Source organism: Jaculus jaculus, chromosome 19 (assembly GCF_020740685.1).
Source record: "Jaculus jaculus isolate mJacJac1 chromosome 19, mJacJac1.mat.Y.cur, whole genome shotgun sequence".
In the NCBI taxonomy this organism is placed as follows: Eukaryota; Metazoa; Chordata; class Mammalia; order Rodentia; family Dipodidae; genus Jaculus; species Jaculus jaculus.
The window spans coordinates 37,021,920-37,049,661 of NC_059120.1; positions in this window are offsets into that span (position 1 = coordinate 37,021,920).

The window sequence follows — 27,742 nt, forward strand, 5'->3', positions numbered from 1 at the left end:
AACAGAAGAGGAGGCACATGAACAAAATGTATGAAGGAAATTTTTGTGCAAGATATAGAGCAGATACAAAATTGTTAATCAGCAAAAGATTGGGCTTCATCAGCAAGCAAGGAGGAAGCCACCATAAGTGACAGAGAAGATGAAGGTTGATGCCTTCAGTAGTCTTAAATTACTTTTCCTCCAGAACTTTATAAATCACTTCAACTGCCACAAGCCATAGAAAACAAAGGTTCTGTACTTCACCAAGGTAGAAAATTCTCTAATAGGACAAAAGAGGGAACTTTGTAAAGACCTGAGTTTAGTTTTTAAAAAAGTAGACATAATGGGGCTGGAGAGATGGCTTAGCAGTTATGCGCTTGCCTGTGAAGCCTAAGGACCCCGGTTCGAGGCTCGGTTCCCCAGGTCCCACGTTAGCCAGATGCACAAGGGGGCGCACGCGTCTGGAGTTCGTTTGCAGAGGCTGGAAGCCCTGGCGCACCCATTCTCTCTCTCTCCCTCTACCTGTCTTTCTCTCTGTGTCTGTCACTCTCAAATAAATAAATAAATAAATAAATTTTTTAAAAAAGTAGACATAATGGATGTGTGTATACACACAATTTGCCGAGAGATATATGTTGTGGCTTATATCAACACAACACTTAGGAGGACAACTGAATTACAAGTATGAAACTAGAAATCACTCTAGACTTCAGTTCACAAGTCTGCAATAAAGTATAAAGCTGATTGACTGGTTTGCTTGTTGGTTTTGTTGTAATTCCAACACCAGAATAGTATGACTCTGGCTTTCATTTATTTATTTATTTACTTACTTACTTATTTATTTGGAGATCTACATATATAACTCATCACATTTTTAAACAGCTGCATAATAAATTCTACATGTTTCTTTCTCTAGTATATGTTCTATTCCTGTTACCTCACTGTCCAGTGGCCTTTATTGAAAGTCAATGTAAAATCATTTGGGAGGATGTTGGGAAACAATGTTTGAAATAAACTCCAGTGACATTTGCTCTGAAAAATCCTTGCCAAGAAAGGGAACTGCGGCATAGCTGCCACCCTCAAAGAATGTTTTACCCTGGCAAATCACAGGCCACACTGGATGGGATATAAAACTTCTTAAGATTCAGTTTCCACCAGGATGGCATTTACAATATAGTTAGAAAAGAAAGAATTCTTATCTCATGAACAATAAATGAAGATAAAAATTGAGATAACAGTTGAGGCAGCATATGACTGATTGCTAAATGAATGTTAGAGATCACAGTTGCTATGGAAATCAGAAGCAGGATGTTAAATTTTAGTAGTAGACAGTAAAATATTTACATTGCTCAAATATGAATCTTCTTGAATGTATGAAATCAGTAGCTGTCAGAAGTTCTTTATTTTACATGGTTTTAGGACTTTCCAATGTTTACTTATGTGCATCCCATTTGCTATGGTCTCTTGTGCACTAGATAGATGAATTCAGTGTTAGTACCTTTTTACAGATGAGAGAACTAATGCTCAGAATTCTCAAAGAATACTCAAAATCTCACTCTTAATCTAGGGCTCCTTCAAAGACAAAAAGACCAAAATAATTTGACAGCTTTCTGGATTAGTTCTTTATCCTTGATTAAAGACTGAGGTCAAAGAGATTTACAAATGTTGACCCAGGAAATCTGAGAAAGAATCAGGAGGTGGAGGCTGAGAGAACGAAGCAGCAGGTGCTGTAAGTTATGAGACTACGAAGGGTGCTACTGGTTGCCATTTTCTTCTGGGTGTCATCTGCCAAGTTTCTGAGTCCAGACATGGAAATGCCATTTTAATCCCAACTATCACATAGCCAGTGAAATGTCCCAGCCCTGCTGAGTGAGGAGCCTATGTCTGTAAGACCATCCCTCCTCCATCAATTCCTTATGCTGCCAGAGCCAGGGCAGAGAGAGGAAATTGCAGCCCTCCCATTTTATGACCTGTATTCTGTGGCTGAAGGATTTAAAGCAGCCGCCACATCTGGGAAGGCTGGTGCTTTGAAAAGCCTTCTCTTCACGTTCATAAAACATGCTCCCAATGTCACAATCCCTGTAGAAACAATGAGAATGAGTCCTTCTGGAAAATGACACAATAGGCCAGCCACCATGTTCCAGATGTGAAGTTAGGGAGATGGGGATATGGAGCTGATTGGACCCAATCTCAGGGGAGTTGGGTGCACAGGAGACTTTCCTTCTATATTTAAATATTAATTATGTCTCATAAGCCAGGAGACAGATTCTGGGTGAGTTAACAAATCCAAGCCATGACACTGCATAGCCATGCAAAGGTGGGCAAACTACTTAGCTTCTCTGGGCCTCAGTCTCCTCTGCTGTTAACACAAGGATGGGGATATTAATAATGCCTGCTTCATCATGTTGTACAATGAAGCAGGCATTATTAATATCTCAATGACACAATGTGGGTATTCAGCACAGCATCTTTGCATAACCATGGCTAACTATTGCTGTCATTGTAACAACTCTTTAGTGTGTGTGTGTTCATGTGTATGAGTGCATGTGTAGATGTCAGTGGACAACTTTCAGGTATCACTACACACCTTCCACCTCTTTGAGACAGGGTCTGTTCTTGTTCACCAAACTAAACAGCTCCCAAGCTTCTAACCAGTTCTCCTATGTCCACCTCCCTTCTCATCCATATGGGTGGCTAGGATTACAGATGTCTGCCACAAAATTTGGTTTTTCATAAATGGGTGCTGGCAGAGACAGAAGAAAGAAGGATCAGTGAGAAGCCCAGTGTAGGAAGTTATATCCGCCACATGTCACACCCCACTACTGTTCTGCTTTTTTTCAATCACATATGAATTAAAGTGAGTCCAGCATAGCACAAAAAGACCCCAGTGCTGATCAAATTCAAGCATGTGTGACGAAAACCACAGACACAATGTGGCCAGCCAAGCTGCTGCTCCCACTGCCATGTTGTCCCTGCCACAATGGAAAGTATATCTTGGAAAATAAATCCTTTCCATCCCTAAGTTGCTTCTGGTCAGGTGTTTGTTCAACAATGAGCAAAGCAACTAATTCAGGGAGTTTCACTGAGGTGTAATGGGTGAGGATTACCAGGGAGACTCAAAAACTGTGACATCTCGTCTAAATGAGAATATTTAGCCCATGTCTCAGAAGTCAAGGTAGAAAACAAAGCTGCTATGTTCATTGTTCACCAACAGAAATCCAAGGGGTGGTGGAGCAGTTATGTCCTTACTGCTGAGACAAAACACCTGACCAGAGCAGTTTATGGAAAGAAAGGGTTTATTTCTGACTAAAAGTTTCAAGGGGAAGTTTCATCAAAATTGGGAAAGTATGACAAGAGCAAACACATTTCCAGGCACCACAATTCCACATATTTCAGAGAGAAAGTAAGCTTGCTATGACAAGTGGGACTGGACTATAATACTCCAAGGTCTACCAGCAATCACACACCTCCTCCAGCAAGGCTTCACTTCCCAAAGGCTCCACCAGCTGGGGATTGAGTATAAGGCTAGTCACAAACATAAAAGGCTCTGGAGGACATTTTACATTCAAACCATCACAGAAAAGGAGGAAGAACAGAGGGATTAACACCAGTAATGTATTCCCAGGAGGAAAGATATGAAGCTCTAGGTTGATAGGATTGCCCCTTAATGTAGGCCCTATAATGGCACAGTACCCATTTGCATCTTGCCTGTTCACGTTCAAAGTTGTGACCTTCTATTACAAATAAACTAGGAAATCTAGAATAAACTGACAAAATTCTAAATGTATATGACCTAACAAATTTAAACAATATGATACAGGCAATTTAAATAGATCTCTAACAATCAGGAAGAATGATGCAGTAATAAAAAGTCTTCCAACAAAGAAATTTTAAGAAGTGGAAGGATTCACTGTCAAACTCTACCAAATCTTTAAGCAATATTTATACATGCTAGTATTCCTCAACTTGTTCCACAAAACATGAAAGGAAGGAACACTCCCAGACTCATTCCATGATGTCAGAAATACTCTGATACCAAAGCCGGATAAAGATACAACCAAAAACAAAAACAAAAAAACACTATAGACCAATTTTCCTAATGAACATAGGCACAAAAAGATTGGTAAAATTCTTGCAAACTGAATACAGAACATTAAGAAAATACACACTGGGGCTGGGGAGACGGCTCAATGGCTAAGGCACATGCCTGAAAAGCCTAAGGACCCAGGTTTGATTCTCCAGGTCCCACATAAGCCAGATGCACATGGTGGTGCCTGTGTCTGGAGTTTGTTTGCAGCGGCTGGAAGCCCTGATGCACCCATTCTCCTTCTCTCTCTCTCTCTCTCTCTCTCTCTCTCTCTCTCTCTCTCTCTTTCTCTCCCTCTTTCTCTTTCCCTCTCTCTATGACTCAAATAAATAAATAAAAATAAAATCTCTTTTTAAAAAAAGAAAGAAAACACACACTAGCCAAGTGTGTTTTATTCCAGGAATGCAAGGATGGTTCAATATACACGAATATATGAATAATGCACTACAAAAATAGACTTAAGGATAAAAATCACATGATAATTATAATAAATAAATAAAAAGGCTTTTTGACAAAGTTCAACATTATTTCATGATAAAAATCTTGAAGAAGGGCTGGAGAGATGGCATAGCAGTTAAAGTGCTTGCCTGAAAAGCCTAAGAACCCGTGTTTGAATCTTGAGGTCCCATGTAAACCAGACAAGAGGTGATGCAAATTCACAAGGTCGCACATGCACACTAGGTGGCTAGAGGCCCTGGTGCCCCAATGTCCCCCATTACCCTCTCCCACTCTTGCTCTCTTACATTAAAAAAAGGCCAGTGTGTTGGGCTTGCATCAAAAATAAAAACATTTGAAGAAATGTTGTGATTGTTTGAATGTGATATGTTCCCCATGCTCCCATGTGCTTGTGATTAAGCCTCATATTTTGATTCCCAGATGGTGGAGCTTTTGGGAGGTGGAGCCTTCCTGGAGAAGGTGTGCCACTGTGGGAGGGCCCTGGAATTTTATAATCCAGCCCCCTCTTGCCAGTGCTAGCTAGCTCAGTCTTGCTGCTTCCTCCCTGCTTTATGTGATGATGTGAGCTAGCTTCCTGCTCTTACCATGCTTTCCCACCATGATAAAACTGTACGCTGAAAGCAACCCTTTCCTCCCATAAGCTGCTTCTGGTTGGGTGTTTTGTCCTAGCAATAAAGTAATTGCTACAAATGCATATAATTAAGAAAATAAATGGCTACAAAGGATATGGGAAAAGAGAAACATTTAAACACTCCTAGTGGGAATGTAAATTTGTGTAACCACTATGAAGCTTCCCAAAACACACACACACACACACACACACACACACACACACACAAAGCCTACCATGTGACCCAGCTATACCAATCCTGGTTATATACCTAAAGGACTCAAAAGCAAAATACCACATAGTACTTGCACATCTGTTTTTATTGCTTTATTGGTCACAAGAGATGATGAATGGAACCAGCCTGGATTACTGACATTATTAAGGTCAAAGTCTAGGTCCTAGAAGCCCTAAAATTCCAGGCTCAGTCACTATTCTCAAGAATACATCTAAAGGCACAATTAATCACTAAAAGCACATTTATTCAATGTGGTCACATGGGGGGGGGACAAACAAAAAGAAAAAAAACAAAGCAGTCCAGAAACATTCCCAAGTCCCCCTTCTCAGTCCTAACATGAGGTTTAGGTTTAAAGGGCAATGAGTATGCATTATTAAGCATTCCCTTACAAGGTTTCGTCCCACTTTTGACCGGCTGAGCTCCAGTCTCTCCTACAAGGTGAACTGACAAGTTGTCAGTGCTGTGTAAAATCTCATTCTGGGAGAAAAACTCCTCCTCTGGCTGGCACCAGGCTTCAGTTTTTCTTTTCTCCCAATATCAGATTCCTGAGGAAATTCTAATTCCTTAGCAGACCTTGTTTCAATACCTTGATAGTCAAAGGGAGATTCACAAGTGTCTCTAGAGTTATCTTTGTTTCTGGGCTGGGGATAGGGCTCAGTGAGTAAAGCATTTATGGAGCTAGCATAAGGAATTGAACTCTGATCCCTGTCATCCAAATACACTCAGCAGCAAGCATCTGTGATCCAACGTGCCTATGGTGAGTTGGGAGATGGATACAGGAGAATCCCCAGGAGATTATAGGCCAGCTAGCTTGGCATAAACACAGCAAACCAGGTAGAAAGCAAGGACCAACACCCCAAGTTGTTGTCCAACTTCCACATAAACACTGTGGTGTGTGTCTGCACACACACACACACACAAAAAAAATGTTTTTAAAATAATTATCTTTGTTTCTACCATAATGGTTACAGTTCCCCACTCCATTTAAACACCTTAATCTTGAAGTGAAGTATGATTGTGCCTGAAACAAATACCATAAACAGAATCCAAGTAGGAGTAAAGGTTAGAAGACATTCAGCTAGTGTCAGTCAACCATGCACAAAAACTATTTCTTCATAACTTCTTGGCTTTAGTTAACTTTGGAAGGGCAGACACAAGAAATTCCATTTTGTTGTTGGCTTTGAGACAAGCTCTTGCTATGAAACCCAGGTTGGCCCCAAACTTATGAAGCTCCTGCTCCAGCTTCCCCCTGTTCAGGACTTCCTTGGCAGTCCAGTCCCAGGATTGATGGTTCTTGAAGACCTCAGGCATACATAGGAGGGGAGAAGTGAGGAGCAGTGTCAGGTAGGAAGATATAGGTAGCAGATGGCTGTCCCTGTTCCATAGCTCACTGTGCATGCTTCCATATGGAAGGCTCTCATCAAGGAAACAGCAGTCATTGGGAAACAGTCTGAAAATGGATATGAGACTCTCAGGAAGATGGAAACAAGGAAAGACTTGGAAGAAGTAAGAGCTGATTTTCAGCTATAAGGGTCAATAATAAATTAACAATAGAACATCCCAGTGTGAAAGAAGCAATAAATACATCACTGTGCCAATGAGTTGCTGTTATTTCAGCTATGTCTTTTTAAAAAATATATTTTATTTATTTATTTGAGAGAGAGAAAGAGGGCGTGAGAAAGAATGGGCACGCCAGTGCCTCCAGCCACTGCAAATGAACTCCAGACACATGTGCCCCCTTGTGCATCTGGCTTACATGGATCCTGGAGAGTCGAACCAGGATCCTTTGGCTTTGCAGGCAAATACCTTAACAGCTAAGCCACCTCTCCAGCCCCTCAGCTATTTCTTTAACCAACTGATGCCAGAGAATTGTAGTAAGAGTAAAAAGAAGCCAATGGGTAGGTTCTAGAGATCTACATGGACTCTTCTTAGCCATGCTTCACCCCCAGAGTGGAAGCCACAGTGAACATCTGAAAAGTCCCATAATGGGAAAGCAAAAGTCTCCTTGAGCCATTTGGCTCCAGGGCAGCATGCACTAGAATTATTTCCTGCACTGCCCTATGCCCAACAGGCACACAAAAATGTAATGTGAGACTGGCTCATAAAAAATGCCATGACATAATCTCACCATGCTAAGAAATATCTGAAATTGAACAAAAATCATAGTGTTTCCTAGGCCAACTCTAAACACTTAGAATTTAATTCAAAGATTGTCACCCACTTGTGGAGAGAAGCCCCCTCCCTGTGACTGGATTTATTTCTTAGCAGAAACCCTCTCCCTGTGATTGGATTCTTTGCTCAACACTCCTCACATTGTGTCTCTTCCTGCCTCACACACTGAAAACTTCACAAGCATGTTTACTCTCTTCCTTCTCACTACTCCTAATTTCAATAGCATGATGCTCTGCTATTTCTTTTTTCCTTTTTTTCTTCTGGAAAACATTCACCTTTGCTCTTACTTTGCCATCTAAATGACTACAATTCCAGACCAGCTTCTCATCCCTTGCACCTGGTTTGAGACCCTCTTGCCACCTGTTTATTTCCTATAATACTGCCAACATGGCAGTGCAACCTTCCTAAACATGATATTTTTAATGGCATGTCCTCATATTATGCCAATTATTATATATCGCTACCTTATGTTCCCTTGGTCATAATGAACTCATCATTTAAACCTATTCTGTTGTCAATGTTTTTAATCCCGAAGCCCTCTATCCCTATCTGGCACAGTTATGCTCAGTCTTCATGGTAAACTTCACCTCTATTGTTAAGCCTTCCCCAAGTCTCAAAGTAAAAGTGTTCTTTTTGTGCTACTTTACTCCTTGCTTTTATATTATGCCATATGCATCATGTATGTGTTATTTATAAAGCTAAATTATTATCTATGTATCCATCTCTCTCAATCTCCTTCCATCCAGCTCCCTGAACGTAGACTCACAATAGTAAGTTCTAGATAAATGCTTATTGAATTTGTCATGACCTTCCCCAGCATGTCTATACAAGCCTACAATCCATTGTTCATGGACATGCTCTCACCAACCTTTCCACAGTCCCCTCTCTGATCTCCTCCACTTATTTAAATCCTATCCACCCTTCAAAGCTCCCCTGTTTCCAAACTTCTGAATCAGAGGAGGGGAGAGGGCTCAGTCAGCACAGTGCTGGCTGCACAAGCATGAAGACTTGAGTTAGGATTTCCAGCACCACGTACAAAACTGCTCACAGTGCTGCTTGCCTAGAATCTCAGCACTGGGAGGCAAAGACAGGAGGGCTCCCTTGGGCTTGCTGGCCAGTTAGTCTAGCTAATTGGTGAACTCCAAGTTCAGTGAGACACTCTATCTCAAGACAAAGACAATGTGATAGAGAGTGATTTGGGAAGACGCATATCAACCACTGAACATATGTGCACACACGCACATGTACACACATTCACCACACATACAAACCCAAAAATAGTTAATTTATCCATTCTATTAAGTTCATCTCCTATTTGGAAACAGTTACACTAGGCTGAGGATATAACTTTGTAGTGGTTTTGATTTCAGAAGAGCACTTGAGAAGCATTTCATTCTAACCTATAGAAACGTGAGTTGAATCGTGTGTGTGTGTGTGTGTGTGTGTGTGTTGTGTGCATATATCTGCACGTGCATATGGAGACCATGGGACAACCTCAGGTGTCGTTTCTTAGGTGCCTCCACCTTTTATAGAGCTTACCAGTTAGGCTAGACTGGCCAGCCAGTGAGCCTCAGGGATCTGCCTGTATCTACTTCCCAGTGCTGGCATTGTAAGCATGTGCTACCCGACTTGGCTTTTTTATTTGGGCTTTGGGGATCAAACTTAGGTCCTTATGCTTATGGGGCAAGAATTTTACTTACTGAGCCAACTCCTCAGCCTCATGAGCTGAATGTTGTTATGATTAGGATAATTAATAACTGAGTTCCATATCTAATGTACATAGGCCTCAGACATATATCTACATTAATATTTAATATTTATAAAGTTTCATTTTTATGAATGGCTTCAATTAAGCCATGAATGGCAAATAACAACCACTCAAATAAAGGAAGTAGGTAGGAGAGTTGGCACATGACTTAAGAGAAATGGGTTTAAAAGATTTGTTTTAATTGACAGTGAATGTCCTATTAAAACTATATTGACGTATGAAAGAAGGAAGGCAGGGAGAAAATGAATTGTTTTAAATGATACAAGAGGTTGAGCCAAATCACTCAAAGCCTTGTGGCACACTACGGGTTCAGTGAGTGATGCCTTGATACGTAGTTCTGTGAGCGACAGTTTGGGAAACATTAAATTAATTAAAAGAAGAACAGGACTATTAGATCCATTACTACTTGTAGCAGTCAATCTCACATTGCGGGATGAACTTCCAAATCCAGCACAGTTATGGAGGAAGGGATATTTACTGAAGCTTGCAGATCCAGGGGAAGTTCCGTAGTGGCAGAAGAAGCTGGTCTGCCTTCACAGGTCCCAGCAGAAAGAAAGCCCTGAGCCATCGCCAGCACCACAAAAAAGCACACTTAGGACCTCCAGGCAAGGTCAGACACCTTGCAAATCTTTAGACTGGAATTCCAAATCCACCACCTCACAGTAGACCCCCAAATCCACTCACAGTGACACCTCCTCCAGCCAGGTGGCTGCAGATCTAAATTACAAACTGTAAAAAAAAAAAAAAATCTGAATATATTGGGGACCATAAATTCAAACTACCACACTACTTAATACATATTATGAACTATGCAAGAAGGATATCAGTCTGTAGGATTTCCTAAATGTGGTAATAAAAAGTCTTCCAACAGCAGTCTTTCAATCTGTGAAACTAGTTGACCACCTACCACTTGCCCCTGATGTGAAGAAAGGAAGACAAAGTTTGGGACAAACTGATTTAAAGCAAAGAAATTCTGTCCCAAGGCTGCTCAAGCCTATCTAAAGTGAGCCATGCACTCTGGACATCTCAGAGGAGAGGGACAGAGAGATCAGATGGGTGGGATTAGAAAGAGTGGTCAGGTTGACAAAAGAACTCAGAGTCACGGTATCTGCAGAACAAATGTTTTGCCTGGAGAAAAACTGGCTTGGCAGGAGAAATGGGTCCTCACAAAATGTTGATTGCTTGATTGGTGTAATTAATTGTGCTGTTGGTCAACTTTCTGTTGCCATGATAAAATGTCTGAGAAAAATCAACCTTTTAAAAGTATTTTATTTAATTTTATTTATTTATTTGCAAGCAGAGAGAGAGAATGGGTGTACCAGGGCCTCTAGCCACTGAAAACAAACTCCAGATGCATATGCCTCTTGTGCATCTGGCTTACGTGGGTCCTGGGGAATCGAACCTGGGTCCTTTGGCTTCACAGGCAAATGCCTTAGCCACTAAGCCCAGAAAAATGAACTTTAAAGAAGAAACCTTTGCTTTGGCTAACATTTCAGAAGTTTTGGTCCGTGATGGGGACAACTGCTTTGAGGCTGATGAGAAGACAGCATCATGGAGAACAGAGCATTCGGTGAAGAAGGCTGCTACCTCAGGGAAGCTAGGGAGCAAAAAGAGAGGCGGAGGTGGAATAGCCATGTGCCTTTGAGGACGCACCCCAGTGTGTTCTCCAGCTGGGTCCTACTTCCTATGGGTTCTGCCACTTCCCAATAGCACTGTCAGCTGAAGACTGGGCCTTCAGTATGTAAGCTTGTGGGGAACATTTAAGATACAAACCACAGTATATGCAAAGATCTACCACATGAGTAAGGAATGAGGCCTGCTAAGGTGTGAATGGAAAAGATAAAGCTAGGACCCATCACAGGAATTTTTGGTGATTAACATCATTAAGCTCCATTTTTTTTTAGTTTTATTTATTTGTTTATTTTGTTTTTTTGAGTGTTGGCAGATTGATAGCTAGAATATACAAAGAAATAAAAATCTAAACAAAAACATCAAACCCAACCAATAAATGGGCCAATGAAATGAGCGATTATCAAATGATGAAGCACAAATAGCCAATATATATGAAACAGTATCAACCTCACTAGTCATCAGGTAAACAGAAATTAAAACTACATTGAGCTCAGTCTCACCCCAGTTATTAAGAAAGCAAGTCACAACAAATGGCACTGAGGATGCGGCCAAAAGGGACCTTACACACTACTGATGGGACTGCAAACTTGTACAGCCAACATAGAAATCAGTATGGAGGTTCATAAAAACAAGCAACTAAAAATAGCTCTACTACATGACCCAACCACCAGGTATTTACCCAAATAACTACAAAGCATATCACAATGATTCTTGAATATCCATGTTTATTGTAGCACCATCCTATCTTAGGTAGCTTAAAAGAGATGAATTCGTGGTTCCCAAACAATACCTTCAGGGAAAGCAAACAGTCCCCAGGTCCAAAGGGCAGGAGTAGGAAATAGGAGAGAGGGCCAAGAGTCAGTCCCAGGCAGAGGAGCCCAGGAGTGGGCACAGATCATGGCCTGGTCCAGACATTGCTGTGAGCAGTAACATCTGCGGAGAGTTAGGATGAGACATCAGGCTAGCGTAAAGATTCACAATGGCAACTGGTCCCAGATGGGCCAAGCAGGGCAGCAGCAGGAATCTTCCTTTGCCTGTCCCAGTCTGCCACAGGCAATAAGCACTTAAGCATCACCTACAAGAAAAACAGTATTTTTGTAAGTCCCACAAATCTCCTTCAATTACTCTCTTAAGACTAATAATTTAAGAATTTTTCCTTGCTTTAAATTTCCTCAGTATTGGTACATACCCAAGGTCCTCATCTTCAAATGAGGAGACAGTAGAGAAGGGAAGTCATGTATCAAGGTGATAGATCATGACAGGCTGTGGAAGGCATAACTTGGCCCAAGAATGCTCAAGTTGCCCATCACACTTTTGTCTCTGTGTTCCCATGATGTCCAATATAATAATCAATTCCGAGTCTGTGTCCCATCAGTGTTGGCTAAATTCAATTAGCAAACATCAGTGTGCCAAGGTCTAATCTTGAATTTTCTATTTAAAAAATGGAGGGCCAAAGAAGCAATGCAACTCATGCACCAGGTATGGGCTGCCCTGTGGAAAGAAGTGCCTTTAACTTGGACATCTTCTGCACAAGCATGTTGGCCGGCTCTGAGGGTTGACCCCGGGAAAGGTCTTGTGACCCAGACGCACCACATCAGATTCTGAAGGGATGCTGAAAAAAGGCTCTGGGGAGTCTTTGGTCCCTGGCTGCCTATAAATAAAGCATAATTTTCAGTTGAAATATGGGATATGGGTTTCTCCTTTCCTGGCATTTGGGAACTCCCCGAGGCCCCCAGAGTTGTGCCGCCAGAAAAGGCCATTAACTCCCACAAACCCAGGGGTAAGTGCTGCTTCCCAGCCAAGGCTCATAAAATTTCAAACAGAAACCCTTCTGAACCCAGGAAGATCAGCCTGGTTGACAAGAAACACATGGGCAGGGCCAACACATGGAATGCATTTTGCTCCAAACAGCTTCTTTTGATGATGTTTCCAAGGGCTGAGACCACAGCTCTCCGCACCTTCGTGGCAAGGGCTCAGCTCTTGTTTCTCTGGGCCTTGGCATCTGGTTGGAGCTCTGATTCTCTGGGACTGCTGACTTTCAATGCCTTCATTGTCACACAAGCACAATCCATGACCCTGTGGGCATGAACACATTGCAGGTTGTCACTATCTCCACCGGACCGTTTCCACCTCCTCCGTAGCCTCAGAGCACTAAGCATGTCCCTCAGCCTTTGGGCACGTGGCCTGACATGGAATGTTTACCCAGCTTCTATGGCATCTCCCTTCTTGACCCATCTCTCTAGAAGAGCCTACAGGTCTATGATACACGACTTCTGCATCAGATTCTCCCTAGCTCCCCTCAGTTGTCATTTACTGCCATCATGAGCTACCTATAGATGGCTAGGTAGCGGAACATGTTCCTCTGTCCTGTCCTCCTTCTCACAGGACCCTCTGAAGGTCTTTTTCCCCAACCTGGAATGTTTGTCTCCTGCTATCCTTCCTTCTCAACCCCAAACACTTCCCTAGGAAGTATCACTCTAGACCTCTCCTCTCCAATCCTCTTTTTTCCCCTTCCTTGCCCTCATTGCCTCACTTTGTTATTTCATTTAAAGCTATATTTCAAAGAATATCTAATATATCTGTCACTGTTACCCACTCACTTAGTTGAAAGCCCAGCAAATGTCCTATTGGGCCTGCCTCAGGATTGGGAGAATCTCTAAACTGCTTCCCCAAAGCCAGATGACTGCCTTCTCTTTGCACTCACAGCATCTAGTCTTCCAGACAGCCCACAGTTACTTACACAGAAGTTGATAAAACTCAAAAACATGTTATTGTGTTGACCTGAATGTTTCTTCTGTTTCACTGTCATTAATCATTGTAGGTAGATGGGTGCATAGATGGAAGAATTGACAAGTAGGAGGAATGGATAGATGGTGGATTAAAGAAACAATTAATGACTTCTGAGGCCCTGCGTCTTGTCCAACCCTCGGTTCCTATGTTAAGTATGATAATGTTCAGTACTCAACAAAGCATTGACAAAAAGTAATTTTCTCTGGTCTTAAAGCCAATGTTTCTACCAGAGGAAACTGCCCAGCCCTCAATGTACAAATAAAAAGCCTTTTTTGTGTTTTTTAGTTCAAGCAAAGCAATCAAAGGTCTTTGGTCTGGCCTTTGTATGGTCACCACGCTAAGAAAAACCACGGACATCCTCCTTAACTTGTTCCTGGTGATCAGCAGCTGCTCCTAGGCCACGACCACCAGCCACCCTCACCTCCGGAGCCTTGTCCCCACCCCCTCACCACACTTCAACCAGCCATCAGATGTTTTCATTTGAAGGATTTTTCTTTTGGCATTTCTTGAAGAATGAGTGAGCGTAGAAAAATTAAGCATCACACATAAGCCATCTAACCTCAGAGAAGAGTAGAGAATTAGAAAAAAAAATCCCCCTGCCCAGAGGGCTTGCAGTGTGTAAATTAGACACATAAAGAGCGTGTAACGAGACAGGGCAAGCAGCCATCAGAAGACAGGTGGCAGCCAGAGATAACTGTCTTTGTTTCTAGCCAAGTCAATCTGTCACCTGCCACCTTCTGCACAGCTAAGAAAGAGATAAAGGAGGGCACAGAAGTGATGAGTTCCTGCTCTAGAGTGGGCATGGAGGTGAGCTGAGAGGCCCACACTACTCTGTCTTCCCTTCCTAGACAGAACACTAGCCAAAAGTATTCTATGTTTCTAAGGCCAAAAGGAAAAGGCAGGTATGAGGACCCAATGGGGGAGCCAGGGGACCTCCAGGACACTGGCCTCAGTATGTGTATGTGTGTTCCATTGTTGATTGATGACTGTGACAAAGCCATGTGGATGACGTCTTACAGCCTCACCCCGGCCATACCCCCTAACATCCTCTCTCACATCCCACTGTGAGAGCTTGCAGTTAGCAAATTAATGTGTGAGCCCTAAGGTCTCTCAGTACAGTGTGTCTTGTCCCACCAAAATAAAAGCCAAAAAGAAGTCTATGGGCTAGAGAAATGGCTCAGCAATCAAGGCACGTGCCTGCAAAACCTAACAACCCAAGTTCGATTTCCACAGTACCCACGTAAAGCCAGATGCACAAAGTGGCACATGCATCTGGAGTTTGATTGCAGTGGCTAGAGGTCCTGATGCACCCATTCCCCCCACCCCGCTGCTTGAAAACAAAGAAAGAAACAGAAGTCTAGACCTTATTGGACATTTCATAATACTCTTAACAAACAGTCTATGCTCTACTTTCCAAACATAAAATTTCTGCTCCTCAGACAACACTATGGATAATAGTGTCAAAAAGGATAGTCTCTAATTATCTTACTACAAGCAGCTAGTTACCTCAATTTGAGGTGTGTATTAGAAGAGACTGTCTCAATGAATGAAACTGGCAGTCTGTCCAACATGGACTTCCATCTGACTTCACTGAGGATGCAACTGGGACAGCGCTGCAGCGTCTACCTCTCTCCTGTGAACTGCATTCCTCTCTCCCTGGACTGTCAATCTCATTTAGAATAGAGAAGAAACATGGGGGTTGGGGAGCACTGTGTATACCTTCATCCTGGGCCTTGACTTTCCACTAATTACACCTGAACTTCCACTTAGTGAATGATGATTCCCCCAATTACACAGCAGTAAATGATATTGTTATTTGCCATGGCTTACCTTGTATTACTTCCTGTTTTCAAAGATGTCAAACTTGTTTGAAAGAAGTATTCCTTTAGAAAGAGAGGGCTAGGGGAAAGGGGAGGAGACTCATAGGTTTGGGTTAGATGAAGGTTAGAACTGAAACATCACAAGCTGGTACTTCGGGTTTCATGGAAAAGGAGAGAGGCAAAGCCATGCTTGAAGAGGAAGGACCGTCTCTGGTTTATAAGGTGACAGCCTTCACCTCCTTCTCAGTTCCCCCCTGGCATGAGGGATGGAAGGCAGGAGGACAAGGGAAAGTGAAGAACCTCCCTGGTGATGCCCATGTCCAGCATGCCAGCCTCCAGAGACCAAGCTGGACACTACGGCCCAAGTCCTCAATTCCTGGACTGTGCTTGGGAAACAACATCGAGGCCCCTGAGCCTGTCATCACCCCCCTTCCTCTGCCTCGGAGAATGGGAGAGCTTGGGACAAGCCCTGATGTGTGCAGTGAAAGCTGTCTTTCTGGAATTGCAGGTAGATTAATGGGGTTGAGTTTTACAGAAAACATGTTTCCAAACATATTTGCCACAGGCCAAACATCTCAGAGGAGCTTTATTTTTAGAAGAGCTTTAAAAGTGTTTTCTCTATAGTATCCGAGACTAGTCAATCCAGTGATTACCCAAATCTCTGTTTACTGGCAACCTTCAGGGATGGGGTGGCCATTGGGCAAATTCTCCCCATAGTGGTGCAACTTGGTCAGTGAGCCCGAGAGAAAATGCACATGAAAACCCAGGAAAGGCGAGGGTGGGAAGCTGCCTTCAGTGACACTTGTCCCTCTCCTGCTTTCGGAGTTGTGTGACTGAAACTGTAGGATCTGACAATCAGGTTTCTACTTGGCTTTGTCACAACCTTAGGCATGTCACAACGTTTTCAAGGCTCAATTTTCCTATTTAAATAAGAAAGAATTGCAAAAACCCATTTCCTTCCTGACCCAGAAATTGCTTTTAGAACTGGAAAACCACACCCAAGATGTCTTCAGCTTCCCAACAAGACCATAGCTAGCAGCCTGCATGAGTCCGGTTGCACCTGGAGCCTGCATGAGAGGGGAAAGCATTTCATGATTTATAAGGATGCTATTGGGTTTTGAACCAGAAATGTCCCCCACAGGCTTATGTTTTCAGTGCTTCTTCCCCAGCTGGTGGTGGTATTTTGTGAGGCTATGGAAGCTTTAAGAGATGAGGCCCAACTGGCAGAAGTAGGTCACTAGAAGCAGCCTTTGAAGGTTAAACTCAACCCTTGCTCCCTGCCTCACTCACTGCTGCTCAGTACACCATGATTCCCCAACCATGATCTGACATGTTCTGCCAGCTTTCTTGGTCATGATGGCCTGAGCCCTCTGAAACCATAAGTCCAAAATAAATCTTGGCCTGGAGAGGTGGCTTAGCAGTTAAGGTGCTTATTGGCAAAGCCAAAGGACCCAGGTTCGATTCCCCAGTACCCACATAAGGCCAGATGTACAAGATGGCACATGTGTCTGGAGTTCACTTATAGGCTCTGGCCTGCCCATTCTCTCTCTCACTCTCTCTCCTCTCTGTTTCTCTCTCTCTCTCTGTCTTTTTCTTTCTCAAATAAATAAAATATTTTAAAAATAAATAAATCTTTCCTACAGTAAGTTGTTTCTGTCAGGTATTTTGGTTAAGTGTGTAATAGTAACGCAGTAGATAACATAAAAATGACTGCAACTCAGCAAGATCACATTTCTTGATCCCAGAGACATTAAGTGACAAAATAGTGTAATTCATTTGTTTCCACCAAGGTAATGCCCTAGTACATTTTATAACTGAATTGTGTGTCAGTTGCAGACAAGCTGTCAGTCTCAAGAATTTAGGATTAAATAATTTTAATAGTTGCTACCAGTGTAGATTTTACTAACAGCCCTGTAGGGGGCTACAAGTAGGTAGTAATACTGTCTTCCTCTTACATATAAATGAGGAGGCTAGAATTAGTTAAATATGATTATAGTAAGTAGATATTTACACCCATGCTGAGCCACCTTCCTCTCTATATATAAGAAGATAATGAATTTCACCATAAGATCTCTGGAAAATCTTAAGATTCTCCCAAATATCTATGGGGTCTTAGGAACTTCAATTCACAGTGCTATTATGAAGGCCAGATCTTTAAACCTCAGATACATCTACATGCTACTGACATCAAAGATATGGTGAGTCAGCCAGGCATGGTGGCACACACCTTTAATCCCAGCACTTGGGAGGCAGAAGTAGGAAGATCATCATGAGTTTGAGACCACCCTGAGACTACATAGTGAATTCCAGGTCAGCCTGGGCCAGAGGGAGATCCTACCTTGAAAAACCAAAAAAAAAAAAAAAAAAAAAAAAAAAGTTATGGTAAGTATCTCAAGGCTTTCACAAAAACTCCCACATGGAAGGAAAATTCACTCATGACCTGGGGAAATAAGACCTGATTAACGCTGTAAGGTAGTACAGCGATACTAAATATCACCATATGGGTAGTACAATAATACTGAATGCTACTGAACAGGCAGAGCAGTAATACTGAAGTATGACTTCACACAGCAAATCACTGAGCCGTATTCTGACATCCACTCTTTGTGTATCTACTAAACACTCTCTTAACGGGATTATATTCTTTGGGAGAAGGAGAGCGATAGGGCGCTCTCCTATCTCCTCTCCGCCCCACAGAGGGCTTGCTCCACACGCACGTGCACGCGTGTTGGCAGGTTGGTTGTTGGCTAGGCTAGCTCCCTGCCCAAGGAAGCAAAACAAGGGGCTCTGCAAAGATCAAGGTGAAGGGAACATGCAGCAGAATTTTGAAAGGCACCCATTTCCAAAGAGCAAGGTAGGCACCAACCTGACAGGTCAGTGATTCAATCCCATATGCAACTCAGAAGGTTAACACCAGACACAGTAAGAAAAGGAGAAGACGTCACCCTTTGTGAGTAGAAAAGTTGCACCAACACAAATGTCTCTCATCCCAGGTAGTAAGTGGCAAGCAGTATAAAAGAACAATCCCCAGGGGACAGAGGCATCAAACACTGCCCACAGTTCTCAGAGGCCCACTAGTGCGTCCATAAGTCACACTCCAAGATGCACTTACCCTTCAGCCCTCAGCACACAAGGCCAGGGAGCTTTCCCAGGGAGCTTGAGCCCACCGTGTGTACAGAAGAAAGCCTCTCTTCACATCCAGCCTGTTGAGAAATGCAGTGTAAAGAGAAGTATAACAAAGGGTCTGCATTAGGTTCAATTAAAAAAAAAAAATCTTCCAGTACATTAAGTACCTCATTACTCATGTGTGACTTCATTATTTAACAAGATTTCCACCCAATTTTCCATCACAGGGTAACATTGCCCACCTTCCCATGCCCACCAAGGCCAAAGGGTGTTCTAGCACCTGTCAGTGAGGAATCAGAGAATGCTTATGCATTTTCACATTGTAGTATCAGCAGCAACCCAACCAGCCTCCTCTCTGGCTCTCTATGCTTCTCTCTCCCTCACTATGCCTCTCTCTCCCTCTCTCCCTCTCTCCCCCTCTCCTTCTCTCCCTCTCTCTCTCTCCCTCTCTCTCCCACTCTCTCTCCCTCTCCCTCTTTCTCTCTCTCTCTCCCTCTCTCTCTCTCCCTCTCTTTCTCTCTCTCTTCCCCCCCCCAGTCTCTCTCTCTCTCTCATGCACACTAATTTTTTGTGATTTGTTTTTGCTACTTTTTCTCCTCAGAGTTAGAGATTATCCACTTTCCTGTCCCACTAGAGTTTGCTCTTTGGCCCATTCAATTTTCCTGCTGAAAGAATCATTCTTGACATTGCGCCTAGTCACTGTTCAAAAAAGAAAAACAATGGGAATTTCACCGAACTGGACCAACTTTCAGTGCCACAAATCTGGGACATGTTAGGGAGGTGAAAACAGTTCTGCATTTGCATGGCGCCATCCTCTCTTCAAGTTCAGGAAGCACCAGAGACTTCACTGGGGACCTTACCAGCAAAAGAGAGTCCTCCCTAGCACAGTAGTCCAAACTTTCAAGCCTCACTTCTCCCTGGCTGCAAAGGCCTCCCTACCCTTCTGCAGGCAGGGTGGACACATGCCTCCAGCCTTCTGGAATCTACTCATTGTTCCTCACCTCCAGTCCCTCCACTGATTGCTTTTCTTTTGCCTTTTGTCAAGGTAGGGACTCACTCTAGCTCAGGCCGACCTGGAATTCACTACGTAGTCTCAGGGTGGCCTCAAATTCATGGTAATCCTCCTACTCTGCCTCCCATTGCTGGGATTAAAGGCATGTGCCACCATGCCCAGCCCCCTCCACTGATTTTTAAAGTTTGTCATTTCCCACCTTGGAGGTAAATGTCCTTCAGTGACCTATGGTGCCAGGTCCAGCAGATTTAGGAACTTCAGGTGCTGTGTAAGCTGGCAGCACTGGCCAGTGTTGGATTCTAAGTATTTTCCACAGTGAGGTGGATTACTGCACCCACAGACTAGCTTCTGTTAACCTCTCTAGCCAATGGTTCTTTGTGACACTAAGTTCCCCACTCTCCCCTCTTCCTCCCCTCTATTAGAAAAATCACATCTTCCAACCTCTGGTTATGCTAAGGAAGGGGCAGATATAAATTCCGATCTTCCCAAATTGACTCATATACATGAAGGGCGATGTTGCCTGCTGTGATTGTTAGATGAAATGTCCCCATTGGTTCATGTGTTCTGAATACTTGGTCTCCAACTGGTGGCAATTTTAGAAAGTTGCGGTGACTTTGGCATGTGGAGCCTTGCTGGAGGAGGTGCCATTGGGGGCAGACTGTAAGGTTTATTAGCCCAGCTCCATTGGGTGTTCATTGTAAGCTTGCACTTGCTGCTTCCTCCCAGCTGATGTGATGTTCAGTCATCTGCTCTGCCATGTTTTTTTCCCTGCATGATAAGACTTCCCTCTCAAAACCATAGGTTGAAATAAACCCCTTCCTTCCATCAGCTGCTTCTGGTAGGGTGTTTTATCCCAGCACAAAGAAGATAAGTGCTAAAGAAAATTGGTACCAAGAAGTGGAGTCATTATTGCAATGAGCCTGACTTATGTGGGTTTTGGTCTTTTGGAACTAGTTTCTGAGAGGAATATGATTCAGTACTTTGGACAAGAGAAGGCTTGCAGTACTGTAAGCAGAGCTTGATGGACCTTTCTGGTGAGAGTTTGAAAGATTTAAATGTACAGAGACGTGTCAACTATGAAGACTTGACTTATGAGGCTTTGGGGTGCAGGGAGGACTTTGTTAGGACTGGGCTAGAGACAGTCCCTGTGATGGTCTGGCTGTGTTCTATCTGAGCCTTGAGAACGTGTGCAAAGTTGCGTTTAGAAGTAATGGATTTCTGTTCTGTTCTGCTTGGCAGGGGAAATTACAGAGCAGAAAGATATGACAGGTACAAACTTTGGTCCAAAAACAAATGGAAGTGAATTGAAAGTCACTGGTCTCCAGTTAAGAGACTGAGACCACGTGAGCTGCGATTGCTCGGGGATCCCCCCCCACTGAGGTGGGGCAGCTGCTCTGCACTGGATGACAGAAGGCGGCCTAAAGGAAGAACGCCGACAGCTTTCTACTCCTCAAAGTTGGGCTTTATCCCCCTGGAATGTACAAATTTGGCAGTGTCACTCACCTGGTACTGGTTTTGGAAGTATGACAAACACAGGAAATACAAGGTCATTGAGTCCCGTCGTGGTTGTGGAAGCTGGACAATGCGCAGCTTTCTGAAGCTTGGGGGATTTCATCAAGGGCTCACTCCTGCTGCTTCCATGGGGTGTTCACAGTGAGCTCACTCTTATGGCTTCCTCTCAGCTCACTGCATGCTCAGCTGTCTGCTTGGCCATGCTTGTCCAGCCATGATGAAACTTCCCCTTAGAACTATAAGCTGAAATAAACCTTTTCTGTCCACCAGCTGCTTCTGCCCAAGATCTAGCAATGAGGAGGTAACAGCCTCCATCCTTGTGTAAGATGAGTACACAGCTCCCTTCTCTGTCTGTGGAAGGCATGGTTCTTTTGGGCTTGGATTCTCAAAGGCAATGTCTATTTTAAACTAGCCTGAGGGATAGCAAGGGAGCTTATTATTCTTCTTGTCCAAAAAGAGAGAGAGAGAGACTATCCAGAAGGTGAATGACCATCTGTGGCTGGTTTGAATACATATTTACAATGAAGTTGATTGTTTACCCATATGATTTTCACAATGATCCTTTATTTATTTTTTCTATGAAGAGCTGTCCTCCTCTGCTTTACTAACTGTGACTCACAATGTTTATTAAAATAGCTTAAGGATAAGAATGCATAAAACTCACCCCAAATAAATTATTTGTAGCCAATAACCTGAAAACATAAGAAACCTCATTCCAGACTGAGCTAGGGACTCTGTCCCTCCTTCAGAGAAAGAACAGCTCAGCATGCAAGGGCTGAACGACCTCACCTGCAGTGACATGCCAGACCCATCTGGGGTAATTGTCCACAGCTCTCATTCTAGCCACTAGTGCTACGTACCAAACCCTACTTTCGGAGGGTGTGCCTGACAGGGAGTCAGGCAGTTAGGATGGCCCCTGAAAGTAAAAAAGGCAGGAAAGTGTGTACTTGCTAGAGATGGGAGGATGACCTGACTTCTTATCTCTTGCCTAGTTCCCTAGACCTGTTTTTCCATAGCTGAGCCCCTCCCTGGGAGGGAGGTCTTTTTCTGGAATTCTGACAATGCAGTTTGTCAAGCATAGCCCCCCAGAACTTGGTGTCATGGCTAGCCTTTTCCTGAGACATCCCATAGCCCAGACCCATCATTTTACCTCTGGCTCACCTGAGCCAGGAGACAAGACTCGCCAGCATAAAGTTATAACTACGTTTGCAAGGAGAGGGCAAGGTCTCTGGGCTGCCTGACCCCTGGTGAACCTCTAACTTCTGGTGAATTCCTCCTTGGCTCAGCCCAGCTGAGCCAGCAAAGGGGAAAACCTCCTAGCCCCTGCCTTCCACATGGGGTCTTTCTCCACAAGGCCAGAGCTCTTTGTATTTTCTTTCCTGTCCTGTCTATGGTTTTTCCAGACCCACCCGTGGGCTCTCAAGCCATGTGGGTGTATTCATTCTCCTTTCCTTGGTTCTGTACTTCCCTCAATAAACATAATAATTTAATAACTATACTGCTCAGACTTATTTTATTCAATTCTTTGATTAAAAATAGACATGAACCTAGGGCTCGGGATTAAAGGACGTTCCTGAACCCCTCCCTCCCATTTCAGTCCCAACCCTGCAATGTAATAGGCCTATGTCTATGACAATTCTTACATGTACTAATGTCTGGGAAACTTTTCCTTAACTCAAACACTAGATTTCTAACTGTGAAGTTTCAGACTTCAGAGAAAACTTAGAGAACTATTTCAGAAGCAAACTCTTAGGTAGAATGTCATTAACTATTACCGTTCTAAGCAGCCACCTGCTCGCCTCATCCTGCGAAACAACTGACCTTCTCCTACCCCAAGACTGCTTCTCCAGCCAGGAGCAGAAAGTGTGCTCTGCGCTTCTTTCCCCTCTTCTCTTCTCTTCTCTTCTCTTCTCTTCTCTTCTCTTCTCTTCTCTTCTCTTCTCTTCTCTTCTCTTCTCTGTCCCAGCATTCTGTTTTGCCCGATATTGTTCAATATATTCTAAAAAGGTATTAAGAAAACACCTTCCAGGGTTGGAGAAATATTTTAGTAGGTAAAGTGCTTGCCTTGTAAGCATACTTTAATGGCCAGAATCCAGGTGAACCGGCAGGATGTAATAGTAGGCACTTGTAATCCCAGCCCAAGGAAAGAAATAAAGACAGGTTTGCTGGGACTCTCTGTCCAGCCAGTCTAGACTAGACTAATTAGGCAAGTTCCAGGCCAATGAGAGACTGACTCAAAAACAGGTGGATGGTGACTGAAGAACAACACGTAAGATTGTCCTCTGGCTTCCACACACACATACACACACACACACACACACACACACACACACAGAGAACCATCTTTTTCTGCCTTTAAAGAACATTTTCCTCACCATTTTAGCAAGAATAATTCATTATTACCATATGCCAAATCCCCACTGCTGCTAGATACACGTAAAATTCAGAAACATCTGGATAATTGATTAGCTTTTTTCTTTCCACTTGAACCAGCACCGTGTACTACCAGCTTGCTTGTGTGTTCCCCCTTGGGAAATGCAAGGAATATAAATCCATCCCCTAGGCTCTTTAATTAAGGTTGCAAAAACATCAAGAGGGTCTCACCCTTGTAAACACAAAGAGGCTTTCCAGGAAATAGCTCTGCCTCTTGTGTTAACAGATGTCACAGGGTGGTCAGGGTGGAGAGTGTTGTTTTAAAATTCTCAATCTGCCTCACAAGAGCTTTTCTTTGTTTTTTCTTAGCTGGTTCCTGGACAGCATCACACACTTTCCCCTTTTAACTTTCACGTCACTTCATTGAGCTTTACTGCCCCGTCCACCTTGAGCACTTGTCATGTGGAGTGGAACTAACCTCCCATCACGTCCTTAGATCTGGGCTGGCCGTCATCTGCCATGGGCTCTTTTCCCTGGACTGGGCCTCATCTCACTGCCTCTGACACTGAGATAAGGAGCAGCTTGATAATTATACAAACTTGGGCACATCTTTCTGACTTTAAACATCTGGGTGAAAAGCAGAATTAGGAGGGGGAAAAAAAGCAAGTGTTCAACATCATGGTGACAAGGTTCCAGAACTTGAGAAGACTTTTTAAACCAAACTCTTTGGTGGTTATTGGTTTCAACATCTCTTTGTATTATGTGTGTGAGTGTGTGTGTGTGTGTGTGTATGTCACCAATTAGGCAGCTTTTTGGGTATGCATTCTTCTGTCCCAAGTAGGGGGCAAATCCTGAAAGGAAAGGGCTGAGTGCTTTCATCCGGGGGTGGGGGAGTACATCATTAAGGAGACCTAATAGGAAAAAGACATCATGGAAGCTACAGAGCCAGAAAGCTTAGTGTATAGAAGAGCTCCCTTTGGAATCTCGATAAGCAGTTCTGAGTTTGGCTGTCATCTGACAATTGCTCTAAGATTTGGCCACTGACAGCTAAAGAGAAAGAGGTAGAAGTCACTGGGTTGGCTCCATCAGTGAACCAAGCTGGACATAGCTTCTCATAGATGCCAAAGGTTGGAGATATTTCCACATCTCACCATGTGTCCAAGTCACTGGAGCAGCCACAGATTGTGCCTCCACATGAGTCATAATGAAAGCAATAAGGCAGTAAATAGGATGATGTGACAAGGTTGGCCCCATCTAGAGAGGACTTGGGCTCAGAAAAGGAATGGTAGCTTTAAAGCCAAGGCAGATACAAGGATCATTCCAGCCATGCTTGTGGTTTGGGCGTACACAGAGAGTGAAGCGGTGCTTCTTGGATGTCCTCCCCACTCCCCAGAGCTCCTACGAGCCCCATTCCTGTTCTGTTGCCCAAAAGACAGGCAAAGTGCTCAGTCCTTTCCCCTGTACTAGAAGACCAGTGCCTGTGCCAGGGGTACAAACAGTTCGAACCCCTAGTTCTGTCCAATCAGCACACAACAGGAGAGGGGGCATGAGTGAGACTCCATCCAAAAAGAGGACAGATACCCTACAGGAATCAACATCCTCCAAATGGATATTGAAAAAATGATCCCCGAAGAAATGGAGTTTCCCTAGGAATCTCATGCTGGGAAAGGAAAAAGCTGGAAAGTCCAAGGTGACTAGCCAGAGTGGAGGGAGGGATTATCTGAAAAGAAATCTCACAGGGTTCTGACAACTGGGTAGACCACCTTGCAGGAGACAGTGGAGATGAGACCATGACAACAGGTAAGACCCACCTGGCTCAGGACTACTTGGTCACACACACCTCTTGTCTTCTCTCTAAACCTAAACCTCTCATCAGGACCCTGAAGATCAACGAGGGTGTCACTAGAGCTCTTTGTTTCTCTTCCTAATATGGTCATTGAATAATTCTCCCTTCTCTTCTTTTCATTATTTGTCTCGTAAATTCGCATGGTGAGGATGAGTGGCTGAGCCTAGGTCATTAGGGCTTCTAGGACCCAAAGGCTAACAGCTCCCGTAGCAGCATAACTGACACTCCCTGGTGAGGGAGCACAACTATGGCTCCGTAATGGGAGCTTTGGAGTTCCTTGCCAATATATCAATATGCCAGAGCACCAGTAAATTTAGGGTATCCCTGGATCATTGCCTCATCCATGTTAAAAAAATGTTAGTTTATTTTATTTATTTGACAGAGAAAGAAGGAGAGAGAGAGAGAGAGAATGGGCGTGCCAGAGCCTCCAGCTACTGCAAATGAACTCGACGCATACGCCCCCTTGGGCATCTGGCTAATGTGGGTACTGGGGAATTGAACCTGGGTCCTTTGGCTTTGCAGGCAAATGGCTTAACCACTACGATATCCCTCCAACCCTGCCTTATGAATTTAGGGAATGAAAAATCCCTAAATTCTAGAATAGAGGGTAAGGTTTAGAGTGACTTTAATAGATTAAGAAAAGGAAAGGAAGTCCAGAGAACTCCTGGAAGGTGGGCTTACGGGTCCCCCAACCTCGTCTCAGCCCACCAGGCTGAGATAAGAGAGGATTCACGAGAGCAGGGACCTGGAAGCTCAAGAGAGGTGAACAGTCAAAACAGAGGCTGTGCCCACCTGGTAGACATCGATTTATAATTGTATTGTGGGGGGGTTTAATCCTCAGGCTCAGGTGAAACTGAGAGACCTGATTGGCCTGGGCTCAGGGGACTGGCTCAGGAAGAGGTCAGCACACCTGAGTAGGAAGAGACAGAGACAGAGAGAGAGCTGACTGGATGAGCCCAGAACTTTTTGGTTCCCTCTCTTGGAGCATCTTCTGACTGGCTACCTAATAGTAAAGCTACCTAATTACCCCTCAACTCAGATACTCCCAGGATTTATAGCTTCAATGAAGTAAAGAATTTCAACACTAGCCAGTATCAAGCAGAGTTTTGGTTTTATTTAAGATATTTACATGAATATTTTAAGTGTGAGGGTTAAGAGAAAGAGAGGCACTCCAAAGGAAAGTAAAACACCCAAGTGTTGGTGTGCACTTCTCAAGGAAGAGTTGCATTTAAATGTCTTGTATCTCAGTGGCACTCAAGAGACTTGCTAAAAACTTTTTTTTAATTGTTTATTTATTTGAAATTGACAGACAGAGAGAGAAAGAGGCAGATATATAGAAAGAATGGGTATGCTAGGGCCTCCAGCCACTGCAAACGAACTCCAGATGTGTGTGCCTCCTTATGCATCTGGCTAACGTGGGTCCTGGGGAATTGAGCCTCAAACCAGGTCCTTAGGCTTCACAGGCAAGGGCTTAACCACTAAGTCATCTCTCCAGCCTGCTAAACACTTTTTAAAAACCTTTTCTTTCTTTTTGATAGAGTGGCTTCATTGGTACCTTGGATGGGATTACAATCTGATAAGGTAAAACCAGAAGCCACTAGGATTACACAAGGGATTTAGGTCATGTGCTGTACAGTAATAAAGGGGCTTCTGGTGAGATTTCCTAGAAAGTAACAGGTTTACAGCTAGAAAAGGAGAAGGGACTCAGTAAATGCTAAATGTGTTGGAATTCTTGCTTCTCACATGGCCAAAGGCATCAACTAGATTCAGGGGCAAGGGAGTCTTTCACCTTCATGGGTCCCCATAATTTTCACTGTCTTTTAATCCTGTCTCAAATACTGTGGGGTGCAGCAGAGAGACTGAGTCTGAAGCCAGCATCCTAATCTGACCTTCTTTGCTGTGTGACCTTAAACAAGTTATAGGGCATCTTTGACACTCAGTTTCCCCACCTATGAGAGGAAGGAGCTAAGTTGGACTTCTGGTCCCATCTGAGGGATGCAAAGTTGCTTTGTGGGTTTTTTTTGTTTTTTTTTTTTTTTTTTTGGTTTTTTTTTTTTTTTTTTTTGGTTTTTCAAGGTAGGGTCTCACTTAGCCCAGACTGACCTGGAATTCACTCTGAATTCTTAAGGTGGCCTTGAACTCACGGCACTCCTCCAACCTCTGCCTCCCAAGTGCTGGGATTAAAGGCGTGCACCACCATGTCCAGCTATGAAGCAAAGAAGTTTTGATGACAGGGTACCACTGCCAAAATCACCCTCCCCCACTCAGCCAGTTCTCTGTTCTCTCACGGGCATGCCCTCATTATCTTGATGGAGTGGGTTTTT